At 38.4% G+C, this 19,204-nt stretch overlaps 1 protein-coding gene across 1 annotated transcript in view; it reads right to left on the reverse strand.

Annotated features, from left to right (window-relative positions):
- pcdh17 (protocadherin 17) overlaps window positions 1–19,204 on the reverse strand; it is a 65,058-nt gene that overhangs the window by 15,973 nt on the left and 29,881 nt on the right. The window lies entirely within an intron of this gene.

Genomic DNA, 19,204 nt, shown 5'->3' on the forward strand with positions numbered 1-19,204 from the left:
TTGTCATTTTGTGAATTTGAGAACACTGGTAGAAGGGAACGGAGAGTAGTACAAGCATCAATAACTGGAAAAACTGCGGTATTTTGGTAAAAGTCTAGGTATTATGGTCATCATCTAGTAACAAATTATTTTAAAGAATGCGACAATAAAAAGAAAAAAAGTATAAAAGGCATTGGGAAAAATGCTAATAAAATAAAAGCATGGCTATTTTGAAGCAACAACCAACAATACATAATTTTGTCCCATTATGTATTTTTCTTTTATGCCAAAAATAATTTTGATTTTAAATAAAGATCATGTTCCATGAAGATATTTTGTAAGTTTGGTACTGTAAATATATCAAAACTTTATATTTGTGAGTGGATGCAGCAAAATCGCAAACAAAAATGGCCGGAAACATGCCAACCAACTTCACTTGCTGTGCCCGCCCTTTGGGAATTACCCACTCAAGTTTGGTATCCATGTAAAGCTTACAATTTAGAAAATTTGGTCCTAACCCGGTTACAGAGCAAACAGACACACTACAAACACGCGCCTGTCCAGCTCTTATCCTGCATATCCTGATCCCATATCCTGCTCCGCTACCTAGCTTAGCATGCTACCAGATTTCCGTTTCACTTTATCAAATTAGCATTGACCTTTTCTTTTCCAACGGGCTCATCACTGCGCCGTCTAGAACCCACTGCTTCAGTTGTCCTCATATCAATACATATTTACTCTCTGCATCATAAATATGATCAAATTAGAAAGAGATGTTTGACTGAAATGCAATAAGACATGCTTAGCCCCCGTGTTATTGAGGGACATTCATTTAAAAGTCTCATTACAAGATCAAATTTCAGCTGTTTTACTGTTAATTTATTTATTGCCATATGGATCATTTATAATACTGTTTAACAGTTCAAAGCCCTTGACTCAGGCTGGGCTCTTTAGATTACTACTACCCAAATTGGCCCCAAATATCTTCCATACTATTCACCCCTATAGTACTGACATTTATAAAAATGTAGACGTTTATGTTAAAAAAATAAATAAAAAAGGCAACTTCAAAACATTAAAGTCAAATCATATCAGCAGAGACAAAAAAAATCCCTTATCTGATTCAATGTGTCACTTCAAGATTAAGGTCAAAGATTAGTGGATTTACAAAGGATAAGAAAGCGATTATATAGTATATGCTCAACAATGTTAAAACACAGATCTGAGATTTCATCAAAACACCTGCCATGTAAACAACCTCATTACATGTACATAACATAACAATACACCACAAATGGATGCAACAAACTATATGTGTTTAAAAACCGAGTTGCCATGGTAAATGGAGATGAGGTGACGCATTCCTGAAAGTACATGAACAGAGGATGACAGCCTGTGGTCATAGTGAAGCCGGTTGACTGGGATTAGATATGTTCCACGGGCGTCAGTGCTCTGAATTACAGATTAGATTTATGTGTGTGCTCATGTTTATCTGAAATCACAGTGTATCACAGCTGAACTACAGTGTTTTTTAGATAAAGCTCATCTTGATATTATTCACTAGGAAACCATGCTAAATCATCTAAAACTCCATTAATGTTAGGCAAAGATCAATGTTATAATAATTTAATAAAAGTAAAATTATTAAAACATTTCTGTTTAGTAAAAGTAAATAAAATGCTGGCCTAAATATTATTTAAAAACTTAAACTACATAAAAAGGAAATAAACGGAAATAAGTTTGAGTCTCTAAAATTATTAAATGAAAAACTAAACTAAAACTGAAATAAAAATAAATTCCTCTTATATAGCATAAAATAAATGAATAATAAAATGACAAAGGCACATAACCAAATTGCTAAATATGAAAACTAAAAATATAAAAATAAAGGAAGTTCAAATTATTAATAAAACAACAATAAACCTGAAAACAAAACAATAATACCCCGGGTGAAGATAATCGGTATTTGCTGATTGGCTTTTTCAAATATTCTCAGTAAAAAAAGATTTTATTAATATCGTTAACTCAAGTAAAAACCACAGTAGGATCAATTGACTAAAATGTTGACCTTTAAAGCTTTTACATTTATAACCGTATGCTTAAATGTGTTTACTAAAATGTGGAACTAGAAGTAGAATCGAAACCTAAATGTGAAAAAATAAAATATTGACGAAGTGAATAAGTAAAGATTAAAAAATCCTAAATTTGTAACTGTAGTGTAAATAATTAAAGTGTGTCCCAGCGTAGTCTGGACAAAAACCGATGAAATGGATTAAGGGTATCTCAGACAGGGGTTGGTTTACAATAAGGTAAAACCAGCACTTAATTATGCGTTCAGATCCCTCTCTCTGCTTTAAATAATAAAACCCATCTTGGTCACAGTATGAGAGAAGTCGTAAATGTGTTCGCACTTACCAAGCGAAAGCTAGACGCGGTCTCTTTTCACCACTAGGGTGTGAGTTTTGCATTGGATTTAAATGAAGTAGCAAATGCAAGTGATTTTGAGCTAGCCAAGAGTTGTTCCAGAGCGACAATGCGTAAGTTGAAATCACATCAAGTCGTGCTGTTTGATCTCCACTGTCTCTCCTCAGTGCAGACCCAGGTGCTTGCTCCCCGGAGCCCGACGGCAGAAAATATCCCCTGACGGCAGCCATTGCACTTCGATTACTGGTCAATGAACAATGAAGAATGTTCTAGAAACACTTGTCATGTTGATGTAGCAGCTGCACGCCCGACGCGTCTACGAGAGGCGATGGGGTGAGGCGATTGCTAAAAGCTGGTGGGAAAGCAAAGCTCGGAGGCAAAGACTCAGCCATCCCCAATCTGTGTAAAAGCAATTTTCGGAGGCAGGGCTGTAATTGGCAGCAGCGATAATGAAGCTCAAACTGAATGTTTGTTTCTTTTAGCATTATCTGGTGAAAACCAGATTACAGAACATGATTGTAAAACCGCAGTTGGTTGAGTCCACATATAACAGCTGTGTGCACAGCGTCGTGCCCCTGCGTAGACGTCAAAAACAAGGAGGTGGGACAGCTATAGATTTCTCGAATCGGAGCTAAATAAATGGGCGTTTCACCTGCAGTCCAATCGCACGTACATTGATTTCGAGCACGAACCTGAAACTGTGAGACATCATGCAGAAATATGCAGCGCTGATTAATTCGTGAGACATGGACCACATCCTAGAACAGCACAAAGATTTTAACTTAGCAGCACCAAGTGAAATCGCAATAAAAATCACTTAAGGTAGGCAACTTAACTACCCTGCCTTTTAAGATACCACGTTTGGTCAAATTCTCAGGCTGAACACAAATCGGTTTTGCTCAGCAAGAACACAAATTTTTAACATAAGACGTCATGGTTGGTTTTTACCTGTGTAGATCTCATTTATATGCCATTAGCTGTTGCCTAGCTACAACAACAGTGTTCCTGTCGGTTTTACGTGCCCTCCCATATCTCTAAAAGCATCATCACAATCTCCAGATGAGATTACTGTAGGGGTCAGTCCCGCATCGTGTCTGGACCAGCACGTGAGGGTGAAGAAGAAGATCAGTGGTTCTCTGATCTCCAGATTTGCACTTTTTAATCTAGGCGGATTTTGAACACCTTCAGCCCAGATGGCTGGACAGATTTTTTACAGAACAAGCCGGTGGATCTATAGCACCAAAATAACAGCCTTACGAAACACGTCCACACGTCCACACACACACACACACACACACACACACACAATCCAATGCAGGCACGTAAGTAATGAGCACCGGGGGATGTAAATTTCAGAGATAGAGAATCTCCATAATTGATCCTCCATGCAGGACTCCGATGCTAAATTGCTCCCTCTCTCTCTCTCTCTCTCTCTCTCGCTCTCTTTCTGATCAGTGTTAATTGCTGATGGTATTTACAGTTGAAGCCCCGGCCAGGGTTGTTCATCACTTAACAGTGCTGATCCTCTAATCGCACTCCCTAGATAATAACAGCAAGGCGGAAAATCAAGAAAAAAAGACATGCTTGAAAGCAACCAAACGTTTGCAGGATGAAAAGGAAACACCTCTGAACAAACATACACATCAAGAACAGCATTCCTACACGCTCACGTCCTTTTTCCTCTCAGTCCCCTGACTTCCTGTGGTCTGGGGCGATACTTCCTCCCTGCCCATGATAGCCATTGGATAAGACGAGAGTGTATAGTGAGACAATAGCTTTCCAATTAAAGAAGCTCTTCCTCTGCGATTCCTCAAGGTGCTGCATGTGACAGTTTAATTAACAAACCCTCTTATCTTAATTCAGCATGGACAAAAAAACAACAACAAGACAGAAATGCAACAAGCTGAGGTTATCGAGGAAAAACACTCCCCACGCGTACACACATCACATGTATGTCATATATCTTGTAGTATCAGAGAAGCTTGCATTAGATCGAGTGAATTCTTTGTTGTTGTTCTTTACTGGTACATAAATGTGCATCTGCGGTTCATTGCTGTGACGTTTATCTAAATTCTATCAGTTTTACTGCCATTAAATTGTTCCATTATTACGCTAAAAGTGCCCAAATGAACCATGGTTTAATAAAGTGAAAAAAGTGCAGTAAACATGTTTTCAGTTTTGTTTGCAGTAAAAACATGGTTCATTTTCATAAGGGTAACGTCAGAGGTAATACAAGATAAAACTTTTTTTTTGGAATAACATGCACAAATACATTTTCTATAATCCGGTGTTAAAGGAAACAAGGTCATTTTGATTTGACGTTCACTTCAACATTACGAAATAGCTGCCATGAAGCAAAACATTTAGCATCACTGTGGATGTGATGCACACAGTAAGACAGAGAAGATAGAAATTATTCCTCTAATTACCACAGAGCGCACACAACCATTTATTCGACAGCTTCTCTTTGATTATTATTTGAACTGTAGGTGGCTTATAGCCCACAGGAAACAGCAAAACTGGGCTACTTGAGCCCACCTCCTGCTAAGAGACAGCATGTCCCTCCTTCCTCCCTCTGTCCGTTTATCTCCATCTATCTTTCATCCCTCCTCTCCATCTCTCTCTGGTTCTGCATGAAGCAGGAACGCATTTCCCATCCGTTTGTCCTCCCATGATACTTATAGGATTTTGCTTATTTGCTCTTTCATTTTTTATCATTTATTATTGTATGATTTTTTCTGTATTATTATTAGAGATGCACAGATACTAAAATTTCCCTACCAATACGATTATTCAGAGTGATATCTGCCGATACTGATTCTGAAGATTAAGTAAATATTTCTTAACTTTCTGAAAGTTATTAATTCATATAATGACTATTAATTTTGAACATCAAACTTTTAATGTTTTCTTCACTTTTGATTGACAGGATATATCAGCCCTGAACTATCAGCTGGTAGACGACAGGGTAAAAAATGCTTTTAACAACTGATGCTGATTATTGGCCGATATATTGGTGCGTCTCTAATTATTATTATTATTCTTCGAGCAACATTTGAGCACATTTCAAAGCACTAAGTGCCAAAATCTGACCTCCTTATTGATTGCTTCTCTTTTCTCAGCTATTAAGTTCTGTATATACAACAAAACTGTATCTTCCTGAAAGCTGTAAATAATAAAAAATAATGCATGATAAATTGAATAATTTAAAAAGAATGGTAAACACCATGTCTTTGAACCTTTCGAGCACTTTCATCTCAGGTTGAGTATGACACGCCACTAAACTAGGGCAAATATTTCTTACGATGAAGAAAAAACCTATAAGTACGAGCACACAACGATAAACCCTCCGGGTACAAACGGCATTCATGTGTCTCTCTATCAAATCTCTCTGCAAGTACGAATGTGCACAGACATTCCAGAGAGAGGTCGTGCCCGGCTCTCTTAAACGCAGCTTAAAGATGAAGGGCAGAAGATGTCACTTCCAGTGCAGAACCTTTAGAATCCTCCATAGCTGTCAGAACAGGAAGTTATCATTTAGAGAACAGGATAGGCAGACAAAAGCAGGAGAAAGTAGAGTTCAAGGGCTTTATATAACAATATGCAAGACGACACAGTGTTGAATTATGCAAATCTATGTCTAGCTCATCTTGCGAGTCGTTTTAAAGGAAAAGTTAAGCCAGAAATAACTACTGTCTAACTTTACTCAGCCTGATGTCATTGTAAACTTGTACGTGTTTTTTTCCTTGTGTGAAACATGGAAGATTAAGCTGCTATATTAATGGCAACATATTTATTTTTGAGTTTACTGTTCCTTTAAAAAATATGCTAATATAGTGACGAAGAAAAGGTGTATTTGGCTCTTTATTGCAGGTCCCTAAAATCCCACTATTAGAGCACACACACAAAACTCTCGCTGTATGAAGACAGCACACAGATGGGAAGGAGTGGAAGAAGAGCCAGGAAGTGTGGACCCACATCGTAATCTCCTTCTGAGGCATCATCGCTATAGCGATGCTGGGCAACATGTTTCCCCCACAGACACTGAAAGGCGGGGGCGGACACGCGCTTGTTAAACTCGAACAGAAGTGTGGTTTATTTAAGCGCACGCTTTAGCAAAATAACATGCCAAAACAAGGGCATGAGGTCTTTTGTAAGCCTGAAGGTTGAGATGACTTCCCGGACCCACACAACACGCTCCACTGCAGCACGCCTCATCAAGCTAAACCAACACACATAACTCTGATATAAGATCAGGGTCTAACTTCGTTTAGGGGCTAGCGTTTAACTTCCTTTAATGGAAAAATGCCACAAGTTCCCAGATGAACTGGCAAAGAGCAGGACATCTTCAGGACCCCATGAAATCAAATCTGCAGTTTTGTGGCATTTGCTGCATATCTGTTCACTCTGAGGTCGCCTAAATTCAAATGCACTCCTAAAAGTTGATGTTTAACCAACTTCTGTACTCACCACATTTTTGCTCAATTGAATCTTCCTCTCGTAATGCCACCTGCCACTGACTAGCAATAACAAATCATAAATAATGGCTGTGGTGTAAACTAAAGGCTTTCGGCTAAACCGTCGATATGCGTAAGGAAGAAAAGCTGAAAATCTACTCTGGGAGTTGTACAAAATCCTATTAGTGTTGTTACATTAACTGCTAAATGTCTGATGCTCGGCTGTACTGCTTACAAACTTTAAACTGGTTAAGACTGCCTCCAGGAAAGAGTTAAAATTAGTTCAAAGTCATTAGCGCAAACGCTCTAGAGGTCTTAATGATTCATAAAACACTGCCTGGGTCGCTGGTAAGACATTGCAATCTGAAACCGAGCCCTCCCTGAGGAAAATGGACATGACCATAAATTATTCCTAACCTGCTCCCAATCTGACACAGACATGGAGGAAAACATATATATATAGATTGGTGACATCATGGCGAACAAGACCCTTGCCACTAACAGCAAGTGTGCGGTAACATGTTATATAAGCAGTCTGGACAAAATAATAATGGGTAATTCATTATTAGAGAGCGAGAGAGAGAGAGAGAGATTATTGAAGTTAATGTGATAAGCTTGATAAGGAAGGGTGGTTGTGTGGATGACTGGACACTTCAACCAAAGTTTCCAAATTGTGTCCTCATGAAAGCCTCGTAAAAAAAGTGTAAAAACCACAGAAAACAAACAATAACGACTGATTATCCATTGTCTTGGATGAGTACACTACAAGCTCCCACAATGAAGTCACCAACCAAACGACTATTTTATCATTTAATAGCTATTTAATAGTTTTATGTGCCAATTTTAATTTAAGCAAGTTGTTTGTATGAACACCATGACAGTTCAAGTTTGGCTTTAACAACCTTTCTAAACCTCTTGACAGACATATTGTTTCCTTCATCACAGGTATTAATAGCTTGCTTATTAAGACAAACATAATTATACACCCAACAATGCCTTAAAGCAAAAGGTTAAAACTAAAACGTGAGCCGATTCGCCCAGGGATTAGAGTCACTGGCATTAATTAATCTAACATACGTGTGTTTATCAAAGTTAATAATCAGTTTAAGCTAAAATCAACCGAGATTGAAAGGAGGAGGGATGGAGAGAGAGAATAAAGAAAATGATCTACCACTGCTCTGCATTTCAAAAATAGATCAGGTTAATAGGCAAAACTTCTTAGATATTGTAGCGAGAAATATAGAGCAGCCCGGTAGGTTACTTCAAAGTCAACACGAAAAGGAGTTTTCACGACCCATTTGTGAAATGAGATATAAAATGGGAAAATTATACTTTATAGTATTCATTGGGAATTGATCAGATTTTGAACTGTAACACGCTAGAATGAAAAAATAAATTTACAAAACCAAACATATTTCTTTGAAATAACGCACAGTTCACCAGAGAACAATGCACAAAATAAGACCAGGACTGTGTATTAGAAAAAGTATATTGGATTTAATGTTGACTTCTACAGAACTCCAAAATGAAGTAAAAAAGAGGGGAAAATAAAGAAATAATATACTTATTAATATTCATACATCCCATTGTTGATGAGGAAAGCCACAAGACATCAAACATATTTAGGCCTCAAAACCATCGTAAACAAAACATCATCGAACACGTCTGAGCACTTCCATCTGTCCTAGCACTTGTAAACATCTAAAATGTATCACGGGTCACGTCTGACAGAAAACAAAGAGGCAGGTTTTACGCAGAGTTTTGCATGAATACTGCAGCCTACATCTGGAGCTGTCAGGTTTGTTTTATGAACTCATATGTGAAAATCTCTCAAGCACTGTTAAACTATATTAATCTGCCGCTGATGTTCTCGGGTTATTGGATGTAATGGTTTACAGCCATGGCGCCTGCTTGAAACATGGCCTCTACTCAAATTTGATTGCTTTCATAAAGTATGTTTCCCTTCTTAGACAGCAAAATAAGATTCTTAGTCAAAGAGAATTAAAGACACAGTTGCCCAGGCTTAGCCTTTAGCGAGAACAACCAAATCAAACGCTCTTCAAAAGGCTTTCCTCCGAGACGTCCACCTTTTTATTTGGCAAAAACATTTTTTTCAACCTTTAAGTCAAAGCGTTCGAACGAGTGATAAGGTCAAACTCAAAAGATCATAAAGAACAAATGCGCGAGTCACGCTAGAGTTGCTCCGAGTCTGCGTGGCGTTCGGCACGCCAATTACCGCCGCTAACTCTTCCTCTGTGCGGAAACGAGCTCTTGTCCATTTTGCAAATGTGCAGCATAAATTAGCTGCTGTATAGATTAATACCTACTAATTTCTTAATTCCAGCTCTGGCTTGGGAGGAAAAACCCTGAATAGCATTTAGCACACGTCAAATACTGAGCCTTCGTTTAATAGGAGATGACGAGCAAGCGTCCAATGAGAGCCCGGGAGAATGAGCCTACAGCTCTGACGGGTCCCTTCTTAATCATGATCACACGGTAGTGTTTGAAGAAAAAGCCATTACTTATACAAACAGAGCATAATTAGTCACCACGGCGACAGGGGCGGCAAGCTAATGTCACAGATTTATGGTTCGTTCCCTTGGAAGGCAGAGGACACAGTGACGATATGACTCAAATATTATAACCGCGATACCGGGGGCTAACAAGGGTTTCTGCTTAATTACATCAAACAGAGAGCACAGCACACACAGACCGAGTGGTGTGCACGTCAGGCCTGGGAAATAGAAGCCAAAAATATTCAATAATAAAGGTTCACGTTTTTCAATTATTATTTTAAACAATTTCACACTGTAGTCAACCCACTATATATAGACATGAAAAAAGTTCAGATACAATGAAAGAGGTTTCAAAGTTATTTTTTTTTTCAAACATAATTACTGATAAAGAACATGTTGTTAAAACACAGACTGTTCGTAAAATTGAGTTAAGGTAAGAGTTATTATGATTTAAATGAAAATTCTGTCATCATTTACTCACCCTCAAGTTGTTCCAAATCTGTAAGACTTCCTTTGTTCTGATGAACACAGAGATAGATATTTGGAAGAATGCTTGTAGCCAAACAGTTCTTGGCCACCATTGACAAGTAGGAAAAATTGCACTGGTAGTCAAAAGTTCCCCAGAACTGTTTGCTTTCCTACATTCTTCAAAATATCTTATTTTATATTTAACAGAACAAAACATCTTTTGTATTAAACAGAACAAAACATATTTTGTATTTAACAGAACAACATTTTTTACAAATACTGTTTTCCTACTATGGTAGTCAATGGTGGCCAAGTCTTTGGTTACAAAATATCTTCCAAATATATTTCTCTGTTTTCATCGGAACAAAGAAATGTATACAGATTTGGAACAATTTGAGGGTGAGTACATGAAGACAGAATTTTCATTTTTGGGTGAACTGTTTCTTTAAATGGACAAAAACAAAAAATAGAAATATATTTGATAATGTGTTTGAGTGCATTTATGCACCAGTTTAACAATACATAGTTATAAAAAGCAATATTTACCTATATATATATATATTTTTTTTACCAAAACATACAATATAGGAAAAATGGAGAGACAAACACTTACTCCAAATCTATCTATGTGGATACAGGATATCTTCTCTTCACCACAAGAAGGACTTAAGGACTGCACATACTACACAAATTCACTCACACAATGGAACAAAATGACAGTCTGTATATTAAGATGGAAAGCTAATCCCTTCAATCTCCTATAATAAAGGAAACAAAATCCTAAACTTCTGATATTTGTGGCCTTTTCAGTGGGATTGAGATAGCTTAGCGGGCTAAATTGGTTTGAGTGTGTAGGTTTAAACTCAAGTGTGAAAGAAGCGAGGGCACAACACAACAACAACAACAGCAAGAGTGATACATGAATGATCGAGACTTGAGAAACTCCAGATTGTTCTGGCTTCTAATTTTCCTCACCAAATGTTTCCTCTGACATTCACATGCATCAACCGGGCCGTGCTTATTCGGTTAGAGAAGGAAGCCTGTTTTGGGAACGGGATTGATAATGAGGTGAAAAAATAGATTTTGGGGTGCTGCAATAATTATCGGTTACATCGACAAACTGCTGCCATTTAATGGCACGGCTCTTGCATAAAAGAGCTGTTGCAGTTTTCGAGCTTGTGAAGTCACGTTCTTTTGTCAAGTCACACTTGTGATGCCGCTAAAATGAAACATTCAAGACATCTTGCTAATTTAGTTTTTTCTGATTGATATCGAGATAAAAATTGTAAGACATCAATTAATCAGACTTGCCAGACAGATGTGATATAGAAATATGAACCAACAATCTCCCATATGGTACCTGTTTAAGTCATATGTGTGTGAACGTGTTAATTAGAGTTTTCCACTGAGGCTTTCTGTACCAGCTGTTAACACTGACGACACGTTAAGGTGAGGTTTACAAACAAACGGGGCAATCAATTCATTTAACCAGACCCCGAGACATAATTGTTATGGGTGGGTCCGCCTCCCCCAGGTAGAATGAGGTTTCTATGTCAAAGAAGTCACAGTCACAGGTGGTACTGATTGGACAAAATGTGTGTAGTGCAAGATGAGTCATCAACATTTTTGGTCTCATTTTCTGTGTGAAAGACTACATATAAACATCCATTTAGTTCATTTTTGTCAATGTGTAGGAGTACACTAGCAAATAGGTGTCCTGAAAGCTAACACGCATAGACTAAAAGCCACATCATTTTGATTCACGAGCTTTATTCAACAGCATGAATATTACTTTGATGGCCCCTGACAAAAGCCCTCAGGTTGCCCCAGAAGCTCCATTCGAGTGAATGGACACGGTTTCTTATTGCATATGAAAGAGTAACAAATCTCCAGGTTTATTTTGCCATTGAACAATTCTCTCAGAGTCCGGCAACCATTGTTTAAGTTGCGAGAGGCATTGCTGAGACCCTGGTAATTGCATTGCTGGTGATTTGTAATCGTTATGAGGGAAAAGCTGCTCTTTCCCATGGGACCCGACAGGTCAGCTGCTTTCATGCTCACGTAGTCAAAAGCTATATATCTGCTATGGCCTGGCCTTTGCTTCCATGGCTGTATGAGCGTATAAAAAAATCTGAGCTGTGCTTAAGCCATCCATGCCCCGATGCTTTTTCAAACATGATTCGTGACAACAGATAATGTGTTTTGATCCACGCTCTGATCAAATTCTCATTTACACAAATTGAATTTACAAGCAAGAAAGTAATAACGGAAACAAACTGATTAACTATTCAGCAATTTTGACTGATGAATCATTGCAGTCTTGCCGAGACTATCAAAAATGATCAAAATAAATCAGAAGAGATTTGCTGACCCTTCAATTCCTTTATGTAGCTTTTCTCTCGACTGCAAATCGACGACATTAGCGCGTCTCGCGCGTTATTGTCAGAATTGATAGAGAACAAATGCGGGAGCGTACAGCTAAATAAGATTTACGCTGACAGCTCTACCTCAAAATAAAAAAAAAAGATACAGAAGTTGTCAAACATGAAAAATGGACTGACATCTAAAACTGTAAGATTTATGTGATATTAATGCATATTTGAGTCACTTTAAAGAAAGACAATGATGGCGATTATTCTTGTTGGCAGTTGGCTTTGATGACACTCTCGGAGTCTATTCCTGCAAAACTAAAAAAGCCCTGCTTCAAGAGTTTTTTCAATATAAACTTCAGTAAGATAAATTTTGGAGATTATGGAGTAAGTTGTGCACGCAGCACTTTCAGTAAAAATGAAATTTATACGAAGCTGACTTATGGAAGGAAAAGCCCATCTTAACTTTTAAATCTGTCTTTATATACAAGTACCCGGATTTTGCCAATATAGGACATGTTCCTGGATCCTTGTTGGTTCTGTAACAAAATTCCGATCAAAACCAAACCAATTTTAAATAAGAGTACCTAATTTTTAATGTTAGAGTCATATGGGTTACTGATATTTTGATCTACATTTTCTTACAGAAATATCTTCAAATGCTTAATTTTTTTTTCAAAGCCCAGCTGTTGATAAGTGAAGAACACAATAAAACCTAACAAATGATCTGTCAGTGAAGATGTAAATTTCAGTCTCCTAAATCATATGTTTATGTAAATGTGTGTGTGTGTGCACTGCGCTATCTTATAAAAACAGCTTGATGTCTAATACATCTTTAAAACATATTCTTTATCTTTATTACACAGAGCCAATCTTTTTTAAGAAAAGAGAGAATAAAACAAATGTCAAACTTTACAAACAGTTCGAACGCAGCATTATGAAAACGAAACGGAAAAAAGCCAAAAGCATCTCTAGCGTTAAAAGTCTGGATGAACGCCTGGAGTCTGAAGAACCATCGAGCCATTTCACAATAAACCACCCCATCGTCTAAACACGTCCGCATTATGGGCATAAAAATGAATGACGGGAAATGACCTTTTTAGAAGAAAAAAGGAGCAAAAACATTCAAACCTATCAATATGGATCCGGCTAATGTCTGAGTGCCAGGAGGAAGAGGTTACCTAGGCAACAAGTGGAAAAGGGCATCAGTTAGAATGGCATTAATTAACTGATTTTGCTCCTTTGAAGTAGATGTGTTTAGGGATCACAGGGAGAGATATGCACAAAAAAAATGCATCAAACCCTTTAGGTGTATTTGTAGTAGAGTGCCATTCATTTATTTTCGTTTTCTACCCGCAATTTCATTTTAACCTCTTTACCACACGCCAAGCATGAATTTTAGAGTTAGTGAATAGCAGCGCATACTGTATATACATATACCCTTTTTACTTTCTAAATAAATTGATTTCTTAATAAATCTCACTAGTTTAAACATGCATGACTATTCTGCAAAAAAAACTACTAAAAGCCATGTGTGATCTATTTCTTTAAATAAGTGAAATGCCATTTTATTTCCAGCACCTGTTTTATCTACATGGACCAAGTATTGGGTATTGATGAAAGGATCATGTAGCTGCTAAAGAAGAAGATAAACAAAAGCTTGTAGAATCAGGTTTTTAATCAATATATCAGATCTTTCGTCTATGTATGATGTTCTGATGCACACAAGATGTTATGGTGTCCTGCTCGAAGCGACAGATGTTTCTTAAACCATTGCTATGTATCAATCAGCACATGCTCTCTGGTAGCATCAAAACAAAAGTTGTGTGTGTGTGCGTGCGTGTGTCCGAACATCCCAGTGCTTTCTTCCAACAGCTAAAGTGGGTTAAAGGGAATATTGATGACTCTGGCTAAAATGGGTGACCGGGTGTTTGTGTCTACGGTATCTGAAGAAAACCGTTTGTATTCCAAATCATCTCATTGGCAGTTGCTCCACTGATGGAAGTACATGACTTGCATGCAACCATCATGGGTAACAGGATTTGGATACAGCTATTGCTTTTTAAACCAATCAGGCATTAAGTGCCATTACTGTAAAAGCCACATACTGATGCTGATGAGAAGAATACAAACAATCTTGAGCTCTCCACTATAGTACATCATGAGCAGTGACATTAAATGTAGCACAAATAAATTGTAGCCCTATACAAAAGCATCTGAAACCATGCTATTTATACATTGTTTGCAAAAAAACAGATAATTTCTTATTTCTTATAACCAGCTTTTTGTCTTTTAATGGTGCAGGTATAGAGCATTTAACAGCAGGGGCTAAATGGACATGCTAACCAGCCGAACCGCAAACACTTTATACGCTATAATGCCCTATTCTTGCTCTCCTTCTCAGGCTATCCTCTTTGTTCCACCAGACGGATAATCTGAAGCATCCGTGGCATTCCGATGGAACAAAGGAGAGGAATGATGAGGGGAAAGAGGTGAGACAATCTGATTATCTCGCTCCAATCAAACACAATTAAGCTAGGTCATCTGGAACACTTAAACAGCAATCTTATGGGACCTTTTCACGCACACACGCACGTTATCTGAGGTATGCACCTCGTGCATAACACGGGGCGCAGGTTCTTATACACGGGTATCGAACCGTGCAAAGGCCGCTGATGAACACATTCCAGGATTAGCCCTCGCTGCAGGCAAAACTTTGCATCAATTAATCACCAATTAATGCGAAAAATACTTTTCTGCTTAATTAACATACAGCTCCCGGTTTAGAGACTAATTAATCAATTTCACGACTGTCCACTCACTCCCTAAAGGGGCGACTAAAGAACGGATGAAGAAAATAAAAAAAGAAGAGATATGGAGCGCAACGAAATTTCTAAACCCTAGCGAGTTGCTTTGCCGTCTAATGCTTAAACAAGCAGCTGCCTTCTAAATCAGCATCTTAACTGAAAGGAGACGTCAGGCATGTTAACGTTACCGTAATGTTGCTTCTTAAAGGGACTGTTCACCCAAAAATAAAATCCCCTTCATTTACACACCCTCAGGGTACGTTGAGGCATGTTAGTAACCAAACAATATTGGCACACATTAACTTCCATTAAATGGACACAAAACTGATGCATTTCTCAAAATATATATTTTTGTGATCCACAGAAAAATGATGACAACATTTTTATGTGAACTTTCCCTTTAAGAAACAACATGTATGGTACAGTTGAGGTCAGGTTGTTGAAGGTCAATATGTTGTTTAAATTGAAAAACTGGTTGTTTTCCAGGTTGATCCACCGGCTGTGTATGTGCAAAGGTGCGACACTGGTTCCAAGCCCCTCCATTAGAGAGATGATTGGCTCTTTTACTGGAAGGCGGGGCATCTGTCGCAATAGTGGCCAAACTGAAGGTTGCACTTATTCCATTCAGTGTAATAGAAATGCAGCATCTTGTTATTATCTATAATCTCTGATGTGTCTGATTTGGAATTCTCTTCACATGGTGCAGCTCTGCGCCGCTGAAAATAACGCTCATCATGCAAAGTGCACAAGAGCTCACAGTTGATTTTCACACAAAGTTGCTAATCTAACAACACAATTCTCAGTACACACAAATACTGTGCGAAAAATGTATGAAAAATAAACATTTCCCTATGCCTTCTGGGACTGTCGTGCCTACGGAGACTCTATACAATGCTCTACCAGAATTTAGCCAAACTACGCATTAAAAAGCAAGATAATGTTTCCGCCTACTTTTTGGATATCTTCCCATCGGGAGCACTCATATGACACCCTAAAATGCTACCTAGATAGGCAACTTGTCAGCTAGGTTTTGGAACAGAGCTCGTGTCTGTTCAGCTTGGTTCCGATCCAATTAAGAGCACAGAGAAAGTGAGGAACAAGGCAGATAAAAGCAACTTTGTTTTGGATGCCACTACATCCATGAGGGACTTCGATTCTATTCACGCTGCATATGTGTTTGCAGTTATGATTCCTCTGAATGTGTTTGCGCTAGAGGCTGAGCATAATTAAGAGTGGATGGTGAGAGAGAGTGAGCGAGGGAGATGGGTATTGTCTTCTACTACCCTCTGTTGTTTATTTCTATGTGAACATGGCCTCTCTCTCTCTCTCTCTCTCTCTCTCGCTCTCTCTCTGACTGAATTATGACTTAATACACAGCCCAAGGAGAGACCGCACACACACTGCATAAAACCCGACGCATAAAACTCGGAACCAAGCCAGACTGCAGGGCCGAAAGGAGAGAAAGTGTGCGTGGCGTGTGCAAAATATAACAAATACATGATGAAGACAGAGATTACGATCAACAATCTTGTTTCTCTTTTCATTCGGGTATCTGTCTTTAATTTTGCCCTCATGAATACAAAATGTACCTTCAGTGATAACAGTTGTTGGTACAGCAGCTAGTTAATATGCCAAGCATGGACGCGTACCCAGAAATGCATCTAGAACAGTTTACTGTATTCGTTGCTTCTGGCTGCACAAAGGGTGAAAGAGAGAGAGCGAGAGAGCAAGAAAAGAAAAACAGGCTCCAATAGAGATAAAGTTGGGGAAACCCTTCTTGTTTCCTAAATAATGCATCAAACCCAAGTGGCTTCTAAAACCCAAACACACTCATATCCACTGACCATAACCTGCTAATACCACCTGCAATAACACTCAACCAAACATGACACGGCTATAAAATGCTGCATATGCGTTACGATACTTAACGTTTATTTCGCTACAATGTTGTCGTTATAGCCTTATTGTAACTGTAAAATATCCATCTCAAAGCATTTTAACGCCGATTTAGAAGCTGCTGGTAGCAAAAACAGTCTAATGTTGGAGATGATAAAGCTTATGAGAAGTCACAGGGGATATCTAGACCAGCCAAGGCTTTCCGTGTGTCATCCGCCTCTGTGTGTGTGTGTGTAGGTGCGTTCATGTTTGTATATCCCGGTGGGGACCTAAACCTGAATACACACCAACACATGGGGACTCGTGTCACCGTGGGGACCAAAATTGAGGTCCCCAGGGGCAAAAAAGCTAATAAATTGTACAGAACAATATTTTTTACAAATCTAAAAATGCTAAAAGTGTTCTATGATCTTTAGGTTTAGGGATAGGGATAGGGGATAGAATATACAGTTTGTACAGTATAAAAACATTACGCCTATGGACTGTCCCCACGGGGATAGTCAACCAAAGCCTGTGTGTGTGTGTGTGTGTGTGTAGGTGCGTGTGTGTGTGTGTGTGTGTGTATGTGTATGTGAAGATCCCAGCCCTCTGGAGTGTTATTGGCAAAACAGGCAGCGGTTCCAAGTTAACTGTCTCGTTGCATGACTATTGATCTGTATTGAGAGCGTAGCAAAAAAATGAAAAAGGTAAAGATGGAGCTAAACAGAGAATTGAGAGCAGAGAGACCACGAGAACAAATATATTTACACTAAAAGATATCTGATATCGTAGACTAGACAGCATATTTAATTTGACGCAAATGAAGACGAGTCTGGGATGGATGCAACGTTCACATCGGAGCAGAACAAAAGACGCACGTACTGAACAAATGTAGAGCTTGAATGCACTGTAAGTCACTTTGGATAAAAGTGCAGGCCAAATTCAAAAATGCATATTTTACAAATTTGTAAAATCCTTGTAGTATTGAATTCAATGGACAGCCTTGCAAGAATAAACTTGAACAGAAATATCTGAAAATATCCATTAAGTGTAATACAGTATGTCAGTATCACAATTAAGTTACATTGAACATCTTATACTAATACAAAAGCAGTCAAAACATATGCAAAAATGTAATCCTCACAGACAGTATTTCTTTGTTCAAGCTTCAGGTCCTTATTGTGCTTGTTGGACATGAGACCGCCGTAGCTGTGGCTCTTGTCTTTGTGTATGTAAGCGAATCACACCGTTAAACCAGCTAATTTCAGCTGTTCTCCAGCCATTCCCATGCACCATTAAATGACTACATTCTCAAAATATGAAACATATGGGCCTCTTTAATTGGCCAATTTCTCTTGCCAGTGCATTCAGTCTACTCCTGAATCCAAAAGAAAACACACGTGCCAGCCAAAACAAGGCAGACAGGCTTGGCGTACTCGACTCAGATAGCGGTAGATTCCCCTCTGTTCTATTGATTAATTGTGCCATTATATTTGATGTATTGCTTTCTGTGGCCCATTTATTCTCTTTGCCTCTTGTTTTGTTTTTCCTTCATTTCGTCATATGAGAGATACAGCCGGTGTGATAGTCTTCAACACGACTCGGGCGCAGATGAATAAAACCATCTTTACACGCTTCCTTCGTGTAACGGGAAGAGGTCGCGGGACGTCTTTTTAATCTGTGATGTTACTGTTCCACCCATGTCACGAGTAATTTGTCCTACCAACAGAGACCGAGAATAATTATTCATTTTTAACAAGGTGGAGAATGTAACGTGGCCTGCCGGATGATAAGTCATTTTCCGTGTTCCATTATCAAAGTTTTAAGAAGCGGCTCCGAGCGTCTAACCAGCACTCGCTAAATGGAAAAGCTAGAGTGGTTTGGCTTATAAAATCATAATGGGCCTGCCTGCTTTGATAAACCGAGAACGTGCCTAGAATACAAGAAAGAGAGAGGGAAAATGAGAGATGGGGAAAGAGGACGGGGAGAGTAGAAAGTCTAAAGGACAGAAGATAGGACGGAGAGCGTGAGAGGCGGCGGAAGATGAGCTACTAATAATAACAAAATGAAAGCATCAAGCCAAGAGAGCAAACTAACTGATAATATGACCGAAAATAAGAATGAACTGTGCTTGCCGATCACATATACATTATCTGGTAAAAAAATATTATATTAAACATTAAAAATAATAAAAAAGTATTAGTAATAGTTAACATTACCAAACCATTTACATAAAACAGAGGTGTTATTTTGTTGAAATGTTAATTTCAGGCTACAAGAGGTGCTAATTTAGTTCCTGTATAAACTGA

The sequence above is a fragment of the Triplophysa rosa genome, linkage group LG20, assembly GCF_024868665.1.
Source record: "Triplophysa rosa linkage group LG20, Trosa_1v2, whole genome shotgun sequence".
NCBI classification, from domain to species: Eukaryota; Metazoa; Chordata; class Actinopteri; order Cypriniformes; family Nemacheilidae; genus Triplophysa; species Triplophysa rosa.